This window comes from Miniopterus natalensis, chromosome 2, assembly GCF_054644295.1.
Source record: "Miniopterus natalensis isolate mMinNat1 chromosome 2, mMinNat1.hap1, whole genome shotgun sequence".
Lineage (NCBI taxonomy): Eukaryota > Metazoa > Chordata > Mammalia > Chiroptera > Miniopteridae > Miniopterus > Miniopterus natalensis.
Genome location: NC_142082.1, coordinates 77,688,477 through 77,706,081, shown reverse-complemented (window position 1 = coordinate 77,706,081; position 17,605 = coordinate 77,688,477). Strand labels below are relative to the sequence as shown.

At 43.0% G+C, this 17,605-nt stretch overlaps 1 non-coding gene across 1 annotated transcript; it reads right to left on the bottom strand.

Moving 5' to 3' along the window:
- Nucleotides 1–16,020: 16,020 nt before the first annotated feature.
- On the bottom strand, nt 16,021–16,180 carry LOC148093719 (U1 spliceosomal RNA). Its single transcript, XR_015714168.1, has one exon. It is a non-coding gene; the product is annotated as a U1 spliceosomal RNA (small nuclear RNA).
- Nucleotides 16,181–17,605: the final 1,425 nt, after the last annotated feature.

Below are 17,605 nucleotides of genomic sequence, written 5' to 3'. Positions count from 1 at the left end.
AACAGTCCCTGAGATTTTTATTCTTGTGATGTCCTCCTGTGAGCTGTTCTCCCCTCCCCCTCAGGACTGTGCCCTGCGGGTGTGTCTGGGGCTTCAGTGAGCAGGACCTGCCCCTTTTCTATTGGGGGTGGTGCTCCTGGCTGCAGGAGAGGCCAGTGGGCTCCACCCCTCCCTGCTCAGCTCTGGTTGGCTGGTTGCACCAGGCCCACTCCTCAGACCGTCCACCGTGTAGATCCCAATCCCAGCCTTCTCTGGTCTGTCCATGCAGTGCACGCTGGGAAGGTGGGAACCAGTTTCACAATCAAACTTGCAAATGCACAAAGCAACACACAGGTAGAAAGTCCGCCCTACAAGGACCCACTGCCCGTGCACCAAGGCACCCAGCGGGAGGGGACCCAAAGTCAGCTCCATGCAGCTCCCTGCACCGCTGGTCTCAGCAAAGCTGGGGCAGCTTCACACGCCACCACTGAGCCCCTTGGGGCTGGTCACAGATCCCAGACTCTGTACCAGGAGCTCAGGGCGGGAGGACACCCTCAGGGCTGGTCACAGATCCCAGCCTCCTGGTACCAGGAGCTCAGGGTGGGGAGGGTTCCTCCCCTCCCCCACACCACGCAGATTCAGAGCTTTATGGGGCTCAACACAATGTCCCATAGGGAGGCAGAGGGTCCCCGTGTGCAGCAGCTCTGTTCAGTCCTCTGGCCCCTTACCACTTGGGTGCCACAGACCTTGGGACAGCCTTCCCTATGGTCAGCACCCTGAGCCTCCAAGCACCAGACACTGGTTGCAGCCGCCACTAGAAGCTTTGTTTTGCTGGGAAGGCACCGTCCACCATTAGAGGCTTTGTTTCCTAGGAAGGCCCTGACCCCTCCTCGTGGGCTCACCGCTCCCCTGGGTCCCTCTGCCCTGTGTGCAGGGCACTCCTTCCCCTCTCATCACTCCGGGTGTGAGATCTCCGCTTTTGGATGCTGTCCGCACTCCCAAGGGAGGGAGCTTTGCAGTCTCCAAGCCTCTGGGCTCGGAGCCCAGCACAGGCTTCAGGGGGACTCCCCCTTCCTACAGCCCCCCTCTCTTACGGGACTCTGTGATGCTTCAGTGCTCCCCACTCACACTCTGTCCACTCAGGTATGTTTCTCTGTTTTTTCCAAGCTCGTTACGTAGAATTTTAGTAGTAAACCAAGTCCGTGGCTGGGAGCTGGGGCACTCTGCTGCTTCTTACAGTGCCACCATCTTCCCTCTCTAGCCTTCATTTCTGATTGGTACTTTATTGTGTCATCGATGGTCTCACTTGTTTTCTTAATAGTCTTACTAATATCCTTGAGCATCCTTATAATCATAATTCTGAACTCTGTATCTAGTAGCTTGCTTGGTTCTATTTCATTTAGTTCCTTTTCTGGAGATTTTTTTTGTTCTTTCCTTTGTGACATGTTTCTTTGTCTCCACATTTTGGCTGCTTCCAAGTGTTTGTTTCTATGTATTAGGTAGAGCTGCTATGTCTCCTGGAATTGGCAGAGTGGCTTTGTGTAGTAGGTGTCCTGTAGGGTCCAGTGGCTCAGCCTCCCCAGTCACCTGAGCTGGGCCTTCTAGGTGCTCCCCTGTGTGTGCTGTGTGCACTGTTCTGTTGTACTTGAGCCTTGGTTGCTGTTGGCATCACTGGGAGGAATTGACCCCCAGGCCAGTCGGCTGTGAGGACCAGCTGCAACTACAGTCAAAGAGCTGCTGTATTGGAGACACCCCTATGGAGCAGGATTTACTTCAGCAGAGCTTTGGTGTTCACCAAGTGCATCCCTTGAGTGTGTCACTCGTGGATGTGGTAGGGTTGTAATCCTGTGTGGTTGAGTCTGACCACCAGGTGCACTGTCTCTGGGGCCTCCTGGGAGGTGAAAAGTCAGCCTCTGCCTGTACCTTGCCCAGGGCCATTCAGCATGAGCTACACAGAAAACCATAGTTGGCTGCCACTTGTGCTGGGCTTGGAGGTGTCCAGGAGAGGCCAAGCTATGAACCAATGGAGGTTGCCACTAGTGCCAGGCCTGGGGCCACTTATCAAGACATATGGTGCTGCTTGTTTGAGAGATTTTAGGAAAGTTCTAAGCATGAGGCTCAAGAGGCCACTTGCATAGAAAAGCCACTGGAAATGGCTTAGGGAGAGGCGGTGTCTTCGGGAATCACCAGGGTGGGGCCAATGGTGTGAGTGAGGTGCTGGAGATTCAAATACGGCTCCTGCCTGCTGGCTCTGTGTGGGGGAGGGGGACTTGCCAAAGGAGCAATGGCCTCTGACAGCTCTTCTGTCTGGGAGAAAGCTGCCCCTCCACCTCTCAGCCCAATTTCAGGCAAGTTAGTTCCTCCCCAAATGTCCCAGATTCCTCTCAAACTGCTGCCCAGTGCTGGGCTCAGAGAGAGCGCATCTGAGTGAGTCCGTGTGCTGGGCCTTTAAGAGGAAAGCCTGAGACTCCTGCAGCCTCTGCAACCCTCAGTGACAGTACCTGCTGGTTTTCACAGCCCGAATTTGTGGGCACATCTCTTCCCAGCCCCGGAGCCCTGGGCTGGGGGCCTGCTGGGGGCTGGGACCCCTCGCTCCTCTAGGAAACCTCCACCCCCGAGATATCTCTCCCGGGTTTAAATTGCAGCACCAGGTGTGGACCCATGGCCGAGTCTCTGGGATTCAGCCCAGATCTGCCTCAAGTCTCCACCCCTCCTACTAGTATCGATGCTTCTTCAGTTCCCTGGTTGTAGGACTTCTGTTCAGCTAGATTTCAGGAGGTTCCGAGTGATGGTTGTTCTGTATTTTAGTTGTAATTTTAATGTGGTTGTGGGAGCTGGCCGGTACAGCAGTTACCTACGCCACCATCTTATTCTAAGTTTGTTATCTTTACAGTTCAGTAATTCAGAAGTCTAAAATGGATATCACTTGACTAAAATCAAGATGTTGGCCAGACTGCATTATTTTCTGGAGCCTCTAGGGGCAAATCTGTTTTCTTGCCTTTCCATCTTCTAGATATTGTCCCCATTTTTTGACCTATGGCCACTTCTTCTGTCTGCAAAGCCAGCAGCACCATACCTATGACCCTCCTTCTGTCATCAAATTTCTTTTACTGATTCTCTTTTTCTGCCTTCTTTGTTCACTTGTAGGAACCATTGTGGCTACATTGGGCTCAGCCCAATATGGTCAGTTGATTTGCAAAGTTCACCTGTCACCTTAATTCCCCTATATATGTAACATAACATATTCAAAGGGTTGAGGGATTAGGACATTATTGGGGGCTGTTTTTCTGCCTACCACAGATGTCATACATTTAGGGAGAGTCTTTGGGGTCTCAGTGGAGGGGACCAGCACTGAAGGAACCATGTGAGGAGAAATAGAGGTGGCCAACATCAGGTGATGGCCAGCCCTGGTGCATTGTGGACACCAGAGAGCCACAAGAGGAGAAAAGCCAATGTCTGTAGATTTTCCACTGACTAAAAAACTTAAGAACTTAATTTCTTTAGAGCACCTTAGGTTTACAACAAAATTGAGGAGAAAACACAGAGAGTTTTCATATATCCCCTGTATCCCCCACTACCACCCCCACTGATTTTAAGGGAGCCCTGAATGTCCCCTGTGCTGAGGGAGCAGTAACAGTTATTCTTCCCATCAATGTTTGGGGTGTGGTGGACATGATGCCTGCTCTGGTCCTGAGATTCAAATCCTATGTGGATGCTCCTTTCCTAATGACCCAGGACTCCTAAGCAGAGGACAGAACCCTTAACAACTAGGGGGAGCAGAGGCAGTGGTGCTGAAGAAAAAATCCCCAATGTTGACACTGGTGAAGATCATTTCTATCACACTAATATCAACATTTAAATTCTTACTTTCCAGTAGTTTGTGTAAGATAAAGGCAGAACCCTACTGGGAATATTCTGGCTGAATTGAATGCTTGTGGTTTGAAACTGCTGGTATAAGCTCCCAGTACGATCTGAAGGCCAAGTCAGGTTTGGGAAGAGATTTAGAAATCTCAGAGTATAGTGTGAGAGAGCTTGAGTTGTACAAAATTCAAACATATACAAGTTGAGGGCCTGGCAGGGAATTAGCAATATTAGATGGAAGACCAAGGAGGCCAGAGCATCTGTTTGGTGATTTGGCCACATGAAGGATGAACTGGTTTCAGTGAGCCTTCCAAGGCAGCTGTCTTTGTGGAGACCTTGAAAATCATGTGCAACAGTGAAGTTGGGTTAGAGGTCAAGTGCTGTAATAGCAAACTCTAAGGATGGTTTGTAGTCTTGGTTACACCTGAATTTGATTGCATTTAATATTGTTTGACCTGAATGGACTGCTGGCTAGGGTTGATCTTTTTTGCTACTCGAGGTTTTTATTGTAATTGTTTTTGTGGAAAGGACTGTCTATATCAATGCTTTGAATCTACATTGCTTTTTCATCTAAATATCTCTGTCACTTTTGAGATAGCTTGGTGACAGTGTGCTTTACATGATTTATTACAAGTTTTCTAGACATTTTTCCTTCTCTTTTCTTTTATTTCACAGCTTTGGTGGTGGTGGAGGGAGTCCCTGGGCTATACATGGAAAGAAACAATAATGGTATGTTTTCACACTTGATTATCTTGGATTGTTCAATTGCTTGTGATCTTCGGAGTCTACATGATGCTAAATGCTTTACTAATTGTTCATTTAAAATTTGAGGTAAATGTAATACCTTATTAAACAGAGAAGCAAGGAAAACCTTACTAACATGTCCCTTGATTTGTCAGGGTGCAAAAAGAAACAAATCATAGCTTCTTAGGATAGCTTTAAGCTTCTTATTTATGAAAATGGCAAAAGACTGTAGTTTCATCAGGACCTCAGAGTCCTTGCTATATAGGTGTTGGCCTCCACTGGTGCATCTGTCTATCCCTTTCTTACATGGTGCCTCTGATAGGCATGTCTGAGTGCAGAGGCCTGATATAGGATATACTGCCTTTCTTGATTAAAAAAAAATAAATAAAATACTACCAGCTAGTTACATGTGTTGAGCTTTAGCATTTACAAAGCACCATTATATGTAATATCTTAGAGAGATCTTTCAAGTGGGGGAAATTACACAGTGCTCCTGGGGAGTATTAATATGTATGTGATATGTGTGCATACATCCCTATAGTATTTGCATGATGATTTATAATTTACAAAACACTGTTACAAATATATCCTCTCAAGGAGAGGAAACTATTTAATGTTCCTATTCCCTTGGGTATAAATAAATATTAAAGTGAGCTTAATAGCACCAGGATTGCTTCCTCTGGTAAATTAGATTCTTTACTTAAAACTTGGACACCAGCAGACTTGTAGCATCACTGAGGACCATTGATCTGTGCCGGGAAGGAGGCATTATTCTGCAGTTACAGGACAACTCATAAGCTCTTTTGAAGTTTTCCTTTGATGTGTTCATGATTTCTTGCAGCTGGTTAGCAAGTTGTCATTGCCTTGCCTGGACTTCCTACCCACATTTTTTATTCTTTTAAAAAAATTTTAAAGCTTCAGGTAGATGGCCATTTACTTAGGATACCAGTGAGCACAGGGTGAGTCAGGTCCCTGGTGGAGGAATGTGCTTGCTGCCATAGGACCTCTTACGCCCACAGGCACCATTTCTGAATTCAGTTATATTTTGGGAATTCAGTTTTCCTGAGTTATAAATTACACCTTTTTCCTGGCATTTTCTTTTATGTCATCATGGTCTGATAGAGATTCAAAGCACATCAGATTTCAGGAGGGTTTGTTCACATCCCTTGTCCTCTTCTGTTGCTTTTTGGGATTGCCAACTCTGCACTAGACTCTGTCTTTCTCTTTCTGACACATTCTCTACATTCAGAGGCCAATTCAATCTGTATGCTATTGAATTAGTGATAATAGTGATTATTCAATGAAGCAAGAATTATTTCAAATGTATATCTTTCAGAGTCTTACATCATCTGTTCTCCTCTTAAAAATAATTGGCTAATTTAAGGAACTGTGCTACCCAATCTCAAGAAACACCTTCACTATACTTATAAATAGCCTTTGGTTTCTACCTTTTAGTAATAGAGCTATGTGAGTTTTAGCTAAACTCCTGTTAGAGGATACACTATATGTCAGTGAAAGCTCTGCATGTGAAGGTAGGGGTTACAATGACTAGCAAATGTAACTGGGCCCCTGCCTTCATTCTATCTTTTTTCCAATCCATTCTCCAAATGGCTGTTAAAAAGAGGCTACTCTGCTGCTCAATCTCTTAAAAATCTTCTTCTGGCTTCCCAGGTTCCTAAAATCTTAAACCTTGAGCATATCAGGATTTGTTTGGCCTGAAAACAATAGAATTCCTGACTAAAAATAATTTAAAGATTAAGGTTTTGGTTTTCTCTCATAATAGGAAATCTGGAGGGAGGTGTTTACATGGTTAGTTTAGCATCTCAGTGATGTCAGGACTCTGGCTTGCCTTTGCTTCAGTTCTCTTGGCTTTTCCCCTCATAGTTATAAGATGGCTGTAGTGGTTCCAGGCTTCATATCCTCTCATCTATCCAAATGCAGGAAGGGAAAGGGAGTTCTTTTGTTCTTTTCATAAGGGAGGAAAATCTTTCTCAGGACCCACTGTTAGGCTTTCCTCAGGTCACTTTGGCCAGACCAAATCACATGCTACGCCTTAGTTGCAAATTGGCGGGGAACGTTAGTCTGCTGTAGAAGGGCTGCTTATGATATACAAGGGGAGCAGGCAGGCAGTTAAGTGTGTGCTCCAAGAGCCTCATAGACTTCCCTAGAGCAAAACAATATATGACTATAAATTGAAATAGAAATAAATTGTTTCCTGTGACCATAAGGCCCATCACAAACACTTCTTTTGAATTGTTATTGTTATGATTTATTGGTCAGAACACAACTGACCAAAACAACATATAGTACAAATTTTGATAAATTATGACCTAAATCAAAGTTGATTTCATTGGCAGTATTTTTCTTAATGGTATTAAAACAGACATAGTGAAAGAATATTATTAATCACTGGAATGGGATAAAGTTTAGCTCCGATTGCTTTCTAATTTTTATGTCTGTACATTTAGATGTTGAGTAACATTGCTCACAAAAATAAGTCAATGGAAATGGAAGACATTTTATAACTGCAAGTTTGATCAGTTTTTTGGACCCATCTGAGTTATGTGCTAAAATACACATGGTGATCTACACTAAAAATAAAGGTCGGCATGGGTGAGAGGCATGCCTTTCTCTTGTAAAAGCAGGAGAAGGGAGAAGGCAAAGGGGGTCGTCATCACACCTTGTCAAAGGGCACGCTCATGCTCAGCAGGTCCTTGCAGGAAGAGGGCAGAGGAAAGTTGAAAGCTGAACACTGATTCCCTCCATGCTTAGTGTTCTTCTTAGAAAGTCTTTGGAGACTCCCCCACCTCCCGCCCCCTGCAGTGATATATGAACCACAGTTTAAAGACCACTGGAGTATCAAATGAGATAACATACATGAAAACCTTTTGTTTGCTATAAACAATGTTACAAATGTCAGTAGTAATAATATATTCCCTGTTGCATGCTTTGTTTTTTTCAAAATGGTGACTATAGCCCACAAAGTAAAAAAAGGCTCTAAGTACTTAATGTTCTAACTCCTGAAAACTGCTCACTATCAGGCGAGCCAGTTCCCTACTAGGCTTGCTGAGAACATATTAACAAAGAAGGCTGAAGGAAGGGAGCAAAAGGTCACCTTTTCTGGGAGTACTGAATGGGGTTGGAGAAGGTGGGGAGGTTGGGGCAGGTGCTTGGGAGAGGGTATTCTGTCCCTGGCTGATATCTGTTCTTCCATTGCATTTGGTGACCAGGTCTGGTCTATGTAAAAGGTGGGAAGAGCCCTGGTGGGAGCCACTGTCACCTTTTTTAGGTTTCCATTCTAGGACATATAGAAGATGCAATCTGCCCAGCTGATTAGGCCCAAGAGGCTAAACAAAAGAGATCTGTAGGTTTGCCAGGCTACAGAGTGGGGCAAAGGGCTTGTCTGATGGTGTGAAATCACTAGCTAGGGACATCCAGGTTATGGAGTCAAGGAATGGTTGAGGAGCTACCTGGGGATGTGTTCTCTGCCAGCAGGGCTTGGGGACCATAAGTTAGATGGGTGATGATGACTAGTGCTGCCACCATGTAATTGTTAAGGTTGTAAATGTGCTTTGGCCCTCTCACCCTCCTCCCTGACCCAACATCAAAGAGCAGGCCCAGGAGAGGGGATGGGAATACTGGCCAGGGCCCCCTCTACACAGTGCTGCTCTGGTATTATCTAGTGACATCACCTTGGTAGCTTGAATTATACCTGGTGGGATGTTTTACACCCCCAAAATCAGCAAAAGTTACAAATCAGTGCTCCCCTCCTCCCTTCTAAGTTGAGATGGAGGCTAGGGTATCTAACATCTACCAGCAAACCACTGACTCCAAGTCCCTGGGACCAGGAGCCTGGCATGTTGTGGTGGGGAAGGATGTGGGTCAAATAGGAGGTTGAGATTAAACAATGGACAATACCAAGGCTGAGTAACTAAAATGAGACTATGTTAATAATAGAAAGTGATTGAAAAGCTGTTAAATGGCACTAAAATATCTTTACGGGAGCCTACCACCCAGCAGAGGAGTAGAATTTGGCAAAGCTTAGTGGTATATTAAAAAATAATCTGTCTCATGTCTATATTTCATAAATTGAAACTTCTTAATCAAACTGCATACCTTAACACAACCACAGGTATTGAAAAGGGTCAGTTTCATATATCTTTATTGATTTCAGAGAGAGGAAAGGAGAGGGAGAGAGAGATAGAAACATCGATGATGAGAGAATCATTGACCGGCTGCAGCTCGCAACCCGGGCATATGCCCTGACAGGGAATCGAACCCCGATCGCCTGGATCCTAGGTCGATGCTCAACTGCTGAGCCACACCCAGCTGGGCAGGGTCAGTTTCAGTCAGGAGCTGCTGAACACAATAAAGTGTCAGGGTCTTAAAGGGTTGTTTCCAACATGATCCAGTTAGCTTCAAGGCTTTTCCTCCCCTTTGTTTTAGCCACAGTGGCCTCTTACCACTGAGCAGTGCTGATGGGGTTAGAGACCTTGTCTTGTTTCCAGCAGGAGCCCTCCTCCCTGCCTGGCCAGGAGAACAGGCTCAGCTCCTGCTAAGTGCCGGTGCTCAGTCCTCTGGTGTGGGGATGGGGCAGATGGGGCAAAGCAGACTCTGCCTTGGCCAAGCTGGTTCTGGTTGCAGAAGCAGATTCTGCAGAAGTGACAGGATCACTCTCCCTCTAGTACTTAGGCCATTTCTAAAGATGAGCAGCTGTGCAGAGAATTAGTTCTTTTGCAGAACAGAATCCTTCAACGAGACTAATTGTTTTTATAATAAGACTTCCACAGGAAAGGGGGGAAAAACCTCTCTCATAAAAGCAAATGGATTCTCTGCTCAGAATGTACATCTTCTGCCCAGCAGGTACTGAATTGCAGATTGTGTTTGTACATTCCCAACTGGTTATTTAATGAGGAAAGAGAAGGGTCTCTCTCCTCTCTTCTCCCTGCCATGAAAACTGGGAATGTACTTCTCTGTTCTTTGAGATTCACTGGGGGTTAGAGGGGGGGTGTAATCTATTTTAAATAAAGTAAAAGATCCAAGATTTATTTATATGGAATTTAAATCAAGAGAAAGAAAGAAAACATGCCGGGAAGAGAAGTCCCTGTAAAAACCAGTGGGGATTGTGGCTGAGTTACACGGAGGGTTGCTGGAATCCCAGGCAGTTCCTCTTAAAGGGCCCACAGACTTACTCTGACTCACTCCCTCTGAGCTTCAGTGCTGGGGCAGCAGCTTGAAAGGATCCAGGGACATACAGGGAGGAACTAAATTGTCTGGCATTAGGGCAAGAACTGGCGGGCAGCTTTCTCCCAGACAAAAGTGCTGGCAGAGGTCTTTGTTCCTTTGCTGAGACCTCCCCACCACAGTGCTGACTGGCAGTCACCATATCTGAGTCTCCATCAACCTGCCTCACACTGTTCACCCCTCCCTGGTGACTTCCTGAGACCCCACCCCACTCAATTTGCAGCCCCACCCAAGTTGTTAGCAGTAGCTTTTCCATATGAATGGCCTGTCCTAGCTCAGGCTCCAGACTTTCCTAAAAACTCTCAAGAAAGCAGCAGCTGGCCTCATCTTGCCCCATACCTTTCAGTAAGGGGCTCCAGGCCTGGCACTAGCAGCAGCCTGCCTTAGTTCACAGCTTGGCCTCTCCTAAGCCCAGCACAAGTAGCAGCCATCTGCAGATTGCTTTGTAGCTCATGCTAGGTAACACCAGGCAGGGCACAGGCAGTAGCTGACTTTGCACCTCCCAGGAGACTCCAGAGCCAGTGCTCCCAGTGGTCAGCTTCAGACCACACCAGATTACAAACATACCACATCCATGAGAGACACATTCAAGGGGCAGACTCGGTGAGCACCAAAGCCCCACTGAAGCAAGACATGCTCCACAGGATTGGCTCCTGCACAGCAGCTCTTCCACTGTAGTCACAGCTGGTCCACACAGCCAATTGGCCTGGGGGTCAATCCCTCCCAGAGATGTAATCAGCAATCAATGCTCAACTACAATAGGACAGTGCACAGAGCGGACACAGGGGTGTACCAGGCATGCCCAGCTCAGGTGATTGGGGAGGCTGAGCCACTGGGTTCTATAGGACACCTACTACACAAGGCCATTCTACCAATTCCAGGAGATACGGCAACTCTACCTAAACATAGAAACAAACACAGGGAAGCAGACAAAATTCGGAGACAAAGAAACATGTCACAAATGAAAGAACAAAAGAAATCTCCAGAAAAAGAACTAAATGAAACAGAAGAAGCAAACTACCAGATTCAGAGTTCAAAACAATGGTTATAAGGATCCTCAAGGAACTTAATGAGAATTTCAAAAAACTTTGTGAGAACATCAAAGACAAAAAAAGGACCAGAAGTGAAAGATACACTAACTGAAATGAAGAATAATTTACAGGGAATCAACAGCAGTGTAGAGAGCAGTAAGAATCAAATCAGTGATTTGGAATATGAGGAAACAAAAAACACCCAATCATAACAGCAAAAAGAAAAAAAAAAAATCCAGAAATATGAAGATAGTGTAAGGAGTCTCTGGGACAACTTCAGCAGCCCAACATTTGCATTATGGGGGTACCAGAAGGAGAAGAAAGAGAGCAAGAAATTGAAAATGTATTTGAAAAAATGACAGAAAACTTCCCCTACCTGGGGAAAGAAATAGATTTACAAATCCAGGAAGCACAGAGAGTCCCAAACAAGAGGAACCCCCAAAAGGCCCACTCCATATCATAATTAAAATGCCAAAGATTAAAGACAAAGAGAGAATCTTAAAAGCAGCAAGAGAAAAGCAGTTAGTTACCTACAAGGGAGCACCCATAAGACTGTGAGCTGATTTCTCAACAGAAACATTTCAAGCCAGAAGAGAGTGGAAAGAAATATTCAAAGTGAAGAAAAGCAAGAACTACAACCAATATTACTCTAACCAGCAAAGCTATCATATAGAACTGAAGGTCAGATAAAGAGCTCCCCAGATAGAAAAAGCTAAAGGAGTTCCTCACCACCAAACCAGTATTACATGAAATGTTAAAGATCCAAAAAAGGAACAACAAAATGGCAATAAACACATATCTATCAACAGTTTGAATGTAAACATAAAAATAAATGCTCAAGGAATCTAATGAACAAAATAAACTGATGAATAAAGTATAATAGAGGCATGGAAACATGGAACAGACTGACAAATCTCAGAGGGAAGGGGGGAGTGGGGGTGGGAAGAGATTAACTAAAGAATTTATATGCATATATGCATAACCCATGGACACAGACAATAGGGTGGTGAAGGCCTGCGGTTGGGCAGGATCCAGGTGGAGGGGGGTAATGGGAGAAAAGGGGAGAAATCTGTAATACTTTCAGCAATAAAGATTAAAACAACTACTTTGTTTCCAGGTTAACAATATTTTAAGAACCAGACCTTGTCAATAGCTGCCAATTCTATGTGATTTCAGAAACATGGAGAAGGTTTCTGTACAGGTTGGGGCTGAGCTGGGCTAAAAGCATAACCAAAATGGGATCTACTTTTTCCTGTAACAAAAATTCTGATGTGGGCAGTCCAGGGCTGTTGTACCTACTCCACAAAGCTGCTGTGGACCCAGGTCCCTTCTAGCTTCCAGCTCCTTCCTTCTCATGGAGCGCCTCTGCTTGGAGTTGGAGGATGGTTGCTCTTCCTCTGGGCATAGCCCCCAAGTTGCAGGCAGGAAGAAGGGCAATAGGCAAAGTAGAGAAGTGATGGGTGACCATCCAGGATTCCTGCTTCTGGCTATTTTCCCAAATGAATTAAAAACATATGTACACACAAAAAATCTGAACACAGATTTTTATGGTAGCTTTGTTTATAATTGCCAATTGGAAATAACCAGGATATCCTTCAGTAAGTGAATGGATAAATAAACTGTGGTACATCCAGACAATGGAATATTATTCAGTGCTAAAAAGAAGTGTTATTAAGCCACGAAAAGACAGTGAGTTATTAAGCCATGAAAAGACATGGAGGAACCTTAACTGCATATTGCCAAGTGAAAGAAGCCAATCTAAACTGTGTGATTTGGACTCTTCGACATTCTGGAAAATACAAAACTACGGAGACAGTAAAAAGATCAGTGATTAGCAGGGAATAGACAGAAGGGAAGGATAAATAAATAGAACACAGAGGACTTTTAGGGTAATGAAATTATATATAATGGTGGATACCTTTGTAAAAATCCATGGTGGAGGCACTAGCAAGAGTGAACCCTAATGTAAGCTATATGCTTCAGGTGATAGTGATGTGTCCATGTAGGTTCGTCAGTTTTAACAAATGTATCACTCTTGGTGGGATGTTGATAGTAGGGGCGTTGTTCATGTGTGGGTGGAGGGGGTAAATGGGAACTCTCTACTCAATTTTGCTGTGAACCTAAAATTGCTCTAAAAAATAAAATCTATTTATTTTATAATAAATATTTATATCTATATCTTCCCTAGAAATCCCATCTAGTAGACTTCTGCTTGTACTTTATTTGCCAAAACTGGTCACACAACAACTCCAGGATTCAAGGAAATGGCTTCCTTTCTGGCACATTTTTTTCCTTCCAGTTTTACTGAGATATAATTGACACACAGCTTTGTGTAAGTTTAAGGTGTACTGCAGAATCACTTGACATACGTAAATTTCAAAATGACTGCTACAATAAGTTTAGTTAACATCAATCTCCTTATATAGTAACAAAAATTTCTTTCCTCATGATGAAAACTTTTAGGATATACTTTCTTAGCAGCTTTCAAATATATCATACAGCAGTGTTAACTATAATCATTATGTTGTACATTGCATCCCCAGTACTTATTTATCTTATAACTGAGAGTTTGCACTTTTTAATCACCTTCATCCAGTCTCCACACCCCTAATTCCTTTGTCTTTGGTAACCACAAATCTGTTTTTTTTCCTATGAGTTTTGGTTTTTCTTGTGTGTGTATGCGTTTTATTCCACATATAAGGGATTTGATACAGTATTTGTCTTTTTCTGACTGACTTATTTTACTTAGCATAATATTCTCAAGGTCCACCAATGTTGTTGCAAATGGCAGGATTTCCTTCTTCTTTGTGACTGAATAGTATTCCATCATATATAGATATATAGATTATATCTATATCCATATTTAATATATATATCTCCATTTATTCATAACACTTAGGTTGTTCCCATGTCTTTGCTATTGTAAATAATGCTGCAATGAACTCAGGGGTGCAGCTATCTCTTCAACATAGTGATTTCATTTCCCTTGGATATATACCCAGAATTGCTGAATCATATGGTAGTTCTATTTTTAAATTTTTTGAGAAACTCCATATTGTTTTCCATAGTGGCTGTACAAATTTACACTCCCACCTTCTCTTGAGCATTTGTTATCTCTTGTCTTTTTTATGACAGCCATTATAACAGGCATGACATAATATCTCATTGTTGTTTTGATTTGCATTTTCCTAGTGGTTAGTGATGTCTTGCACTTCTTCATGTGCCTGTTGGCCATTTCTCTGGGAAAGTATGTATTCAGGTCCTTTGTTCATTTTAAAATTAGGTGATTTGGTTATTAGCTATTGAATTGCATGGGTTCTTTGTATATTTTGGACATTAACCCCTTATCAGATATATGATTTACAAATAGTTTCTTCCATTTCATAGGTTGCGTTTTCATTTTATTGATGGTTTCTTTTGCTGTGCAGAAACTCCTTAATTAGATGTAGTCTCAGTTGTTTATTTTTGCTTTTGATGTCTGTGCTTTAGGTGTCAAATCCAAAAAATCATTGCCAAGACATTGAAGGGGACCAAGGTTTTGCCACCCCAAAATATGCCTTTTATTTTTTAAAATTTATTTTTGTAAATATATCTTTATTGATTTCAGAGAGAGGAGAGGAGAGGAGAGAGGGAGAGAGAGATAGAAATCAATGATGAGAGAGTCATTGATTGGCTGCCTCTTGCACGCCCCTGACTGGGGATTGAGCCCACAACCTGGGCATGTGCCCTGACCAGGAATTGAGCCATGATTGCCTGGATCCTAGGTCGACGCTCACCCGCTGAGCCACGCCCGGCGGGGTTGTCTTTTAAAATACTGATTTTAAACTGGTTATTAAAAAACAAAAGACTCAGAAAGAACTTTGATCCTCTCCCTTCCCTGCCTAAGGGAATTCAGATGGAAAAGTCTGCTTCAGGAAGGCAATCTTAGCACATTCATCTTGACAGGTTCACTTAGCATATTTACCTTAGCTATTTGAATTAGGTATGATGGACGGGAAAGATCCAAACAGGGGTCTGTTCATTGACTTCCTCTCTGGGTCCCATTGTTTATGGGTTGCCTAGCAGGAATTTGTTTGCCTCACATTGGTTTTCTCATATACCTGTGAATTGCCTGCTTTCCCTTTGAGGTCAGGGACTTTTGCTCCCCTTCTCCTTTGTTCAAAGTGGCACATAAACCTCACTGCCCAATATGTCCAGTCTCATATCTTATGGCATCCCTGAATGTACATCTGTAAAATAAATTTCGGACATTTTCTCCTATAAATTTGTCTCAGGATAATTTGATTATTAGCCTAGCTAGAAGAGCATAGAAGGTGGGAGGAAAATTATTTTTTGTGCCCCCACACTCATGTCGACTCCTATATTTTCTTCTAGGAGTTTTATGATTTAGGCATTACATTTAAGTTGTTAATCTATTTTGAGTTAATTTTTGTGAGTAGTGTAAATTATGGGTCTAATTTCATTCTTTTATGTGTGAATATATAAGCACCATTTATTGAAGAGAGAGTCTTTTCTCTAGTGAATATTCTTGGTTCCCTTGTCAAATATTAATTGACCATACATGTATGGGTTTATTTTCGGGTTCTCTATTCTGTTCCACTGGTCTATGTGTATTTTTATGACAGTACCATACTGTTTTGATTACTATAACTTTGTAATTTAATTTGAAACCAGGAAGTGTGATGACTCTAGTTTTGTTCTTTTTTTTCTCAGTATTGCTTTAACTATTTAGGGTCTTTTGTGGTTCTATATGAATCTTAAAATTGTTTCCCCCTCTCCTATTTTTGTAAAAAATGCCATTGTAATCTTGATAGGGATTGCATCAAATCTATGGATGGCTTTTCATGATATGAACAATTTTAACAATATTAATTCTTCCAATCCATGAACGTGAGATATCTTTCCATTTATTTGTGTTGTCTTTACCAGTGTCTTGTACTTTTCAGTGTAGATATCTTTCACCTCCTTGGTTAAATTTATTCCTAAGAATTTTATTGTTTTTGATGCTATTTTAAATGGGATTGTTTTATTTATTTTTCACATAATTCATTGTTGGGAGTAACTGTTTTTGTTTGTTTTTTCTTTTTTTCACTCAGTAATTGCTTTTATTCTCATTACAAATCATCCTGTCTCACCATCATTTTCTTTCTTTTTCTTTTTCCAGGGAAGAGAGCGAATACAGTCCCCACTACCACAAATTATGTAAAGTTTCCCACATTTGGGGAAACTGCAGGGTTCAGCACATCTGGAGTGTGACGGATAAGCCTTGTCTAGGGAAAACCCTCTTCGTGATCATGGTATTTCCCTTGCCAGGTAAATATTACCATAATTTTCATTTATGTACATTCCCTTTCAGATTTGGTCTGTATGCAAAATCTTTTTTTAACATTTTCAAAATCATGATGCATTACCATTATGTATTCTACTTTCATACTTATTCTTCAAAAAAATTATTCTTCAAGATTTAGTTCCCCATGTGGCTAGCTAGTCTTCATTGAAATCATTTAAGGTGGGGGGGCTCCACAACACCCCACTGCATTTTTGGTTGGTTTACTTTTATTTTTATTTTTGTTTTCCTCCCTGCATTATTTACCCCAAGGGGAGTAACTATTTTTAAATAGCACAATGCTGCCCTCTCCCACCAAAATTGCAATATTGTTAATAAGAAAGAAAGGGAGAATGGATAATGGATAGACAATCTGAAGTATTTGCCACAGCCTCCCCTTCCACCAACTAGAAAATATTTGCCCCACTGACTGCCTGATACCATAAATGGCCAATTAGTAAATTATCCCTTTAACTTAGTGCTTTGTTTTCTGTTAAAATGCAGTATTCCTGAGAGGTAGCACATAAGCCTTGTTGGTCATTTATGCCTAAGGATGAGTAAGCTTATTACATATTTTTAGTTTTCCTCAAGGTCTGTTTGCCCAGAAGCCCTCCTCCCCCACATTCCCTCAAGTCTGGGACCCTAGAGCCTCTTTCTGTGGCTGTAGGAGATGCTGCCTTCTGTTCAGGAGATACAAAACCAAGTTCAGTGTCACTGTGCCCTATGCTTACACAAGAGGCCAGTTCACACCATGCCTCTGTCATGAACATTTGTTATGAGTGTGGCCACCCAAATATCTTACAATATTTGTCTGATTCCTCAAGGGAGAAAGCTGAACCATTTCCCCAGACTTCCCCAGAAGTTAGGGAATGGGCATGGGTATGGGCATGTGACAAAGGCACCAACAACGGGAGGCTCCTGTACCAGATCAATGTGAGGAAATGGCAGTTGTGGAATCCATTTTCTGGAAAGGATGGGGTCTGCCTTTGGGAGCAGCACTGTAAAGTTTGAGAGGCCTTCAAGGTAGTCTGGCAGCAGTGGGTCTTTGCTGAAGCTGTCCCAGGTTGGAATATGGATGTGGTTCCAGGTTGCATAATCCCTAACCTGACCCTTTGACCCTTCCAGAGAACCAGTGAGCCAACTAATTTCTTTCACAAAGCCTGGCTGTTTAACCAACTAGTGTGGTTCCTGTTGTTTACAATTCATAACCCTGCCTGGCACAATCGTACAACTTGTCCTCCTTAGTTCACTGGCCAAAATAGAAACCACTTTGGACATCTCTTCTTTTCCATGCTTTCATGATCACAATGCTTTGTGCTTTCTCTCCTGTTGGCGGCCTCCTCTTCTCCTTGCTAACCCCCTTCAGTGGTCCCTGAAAAAATGCCACTCCATGCTAAGTTAGTTCTGGTGCTCTTGGCCC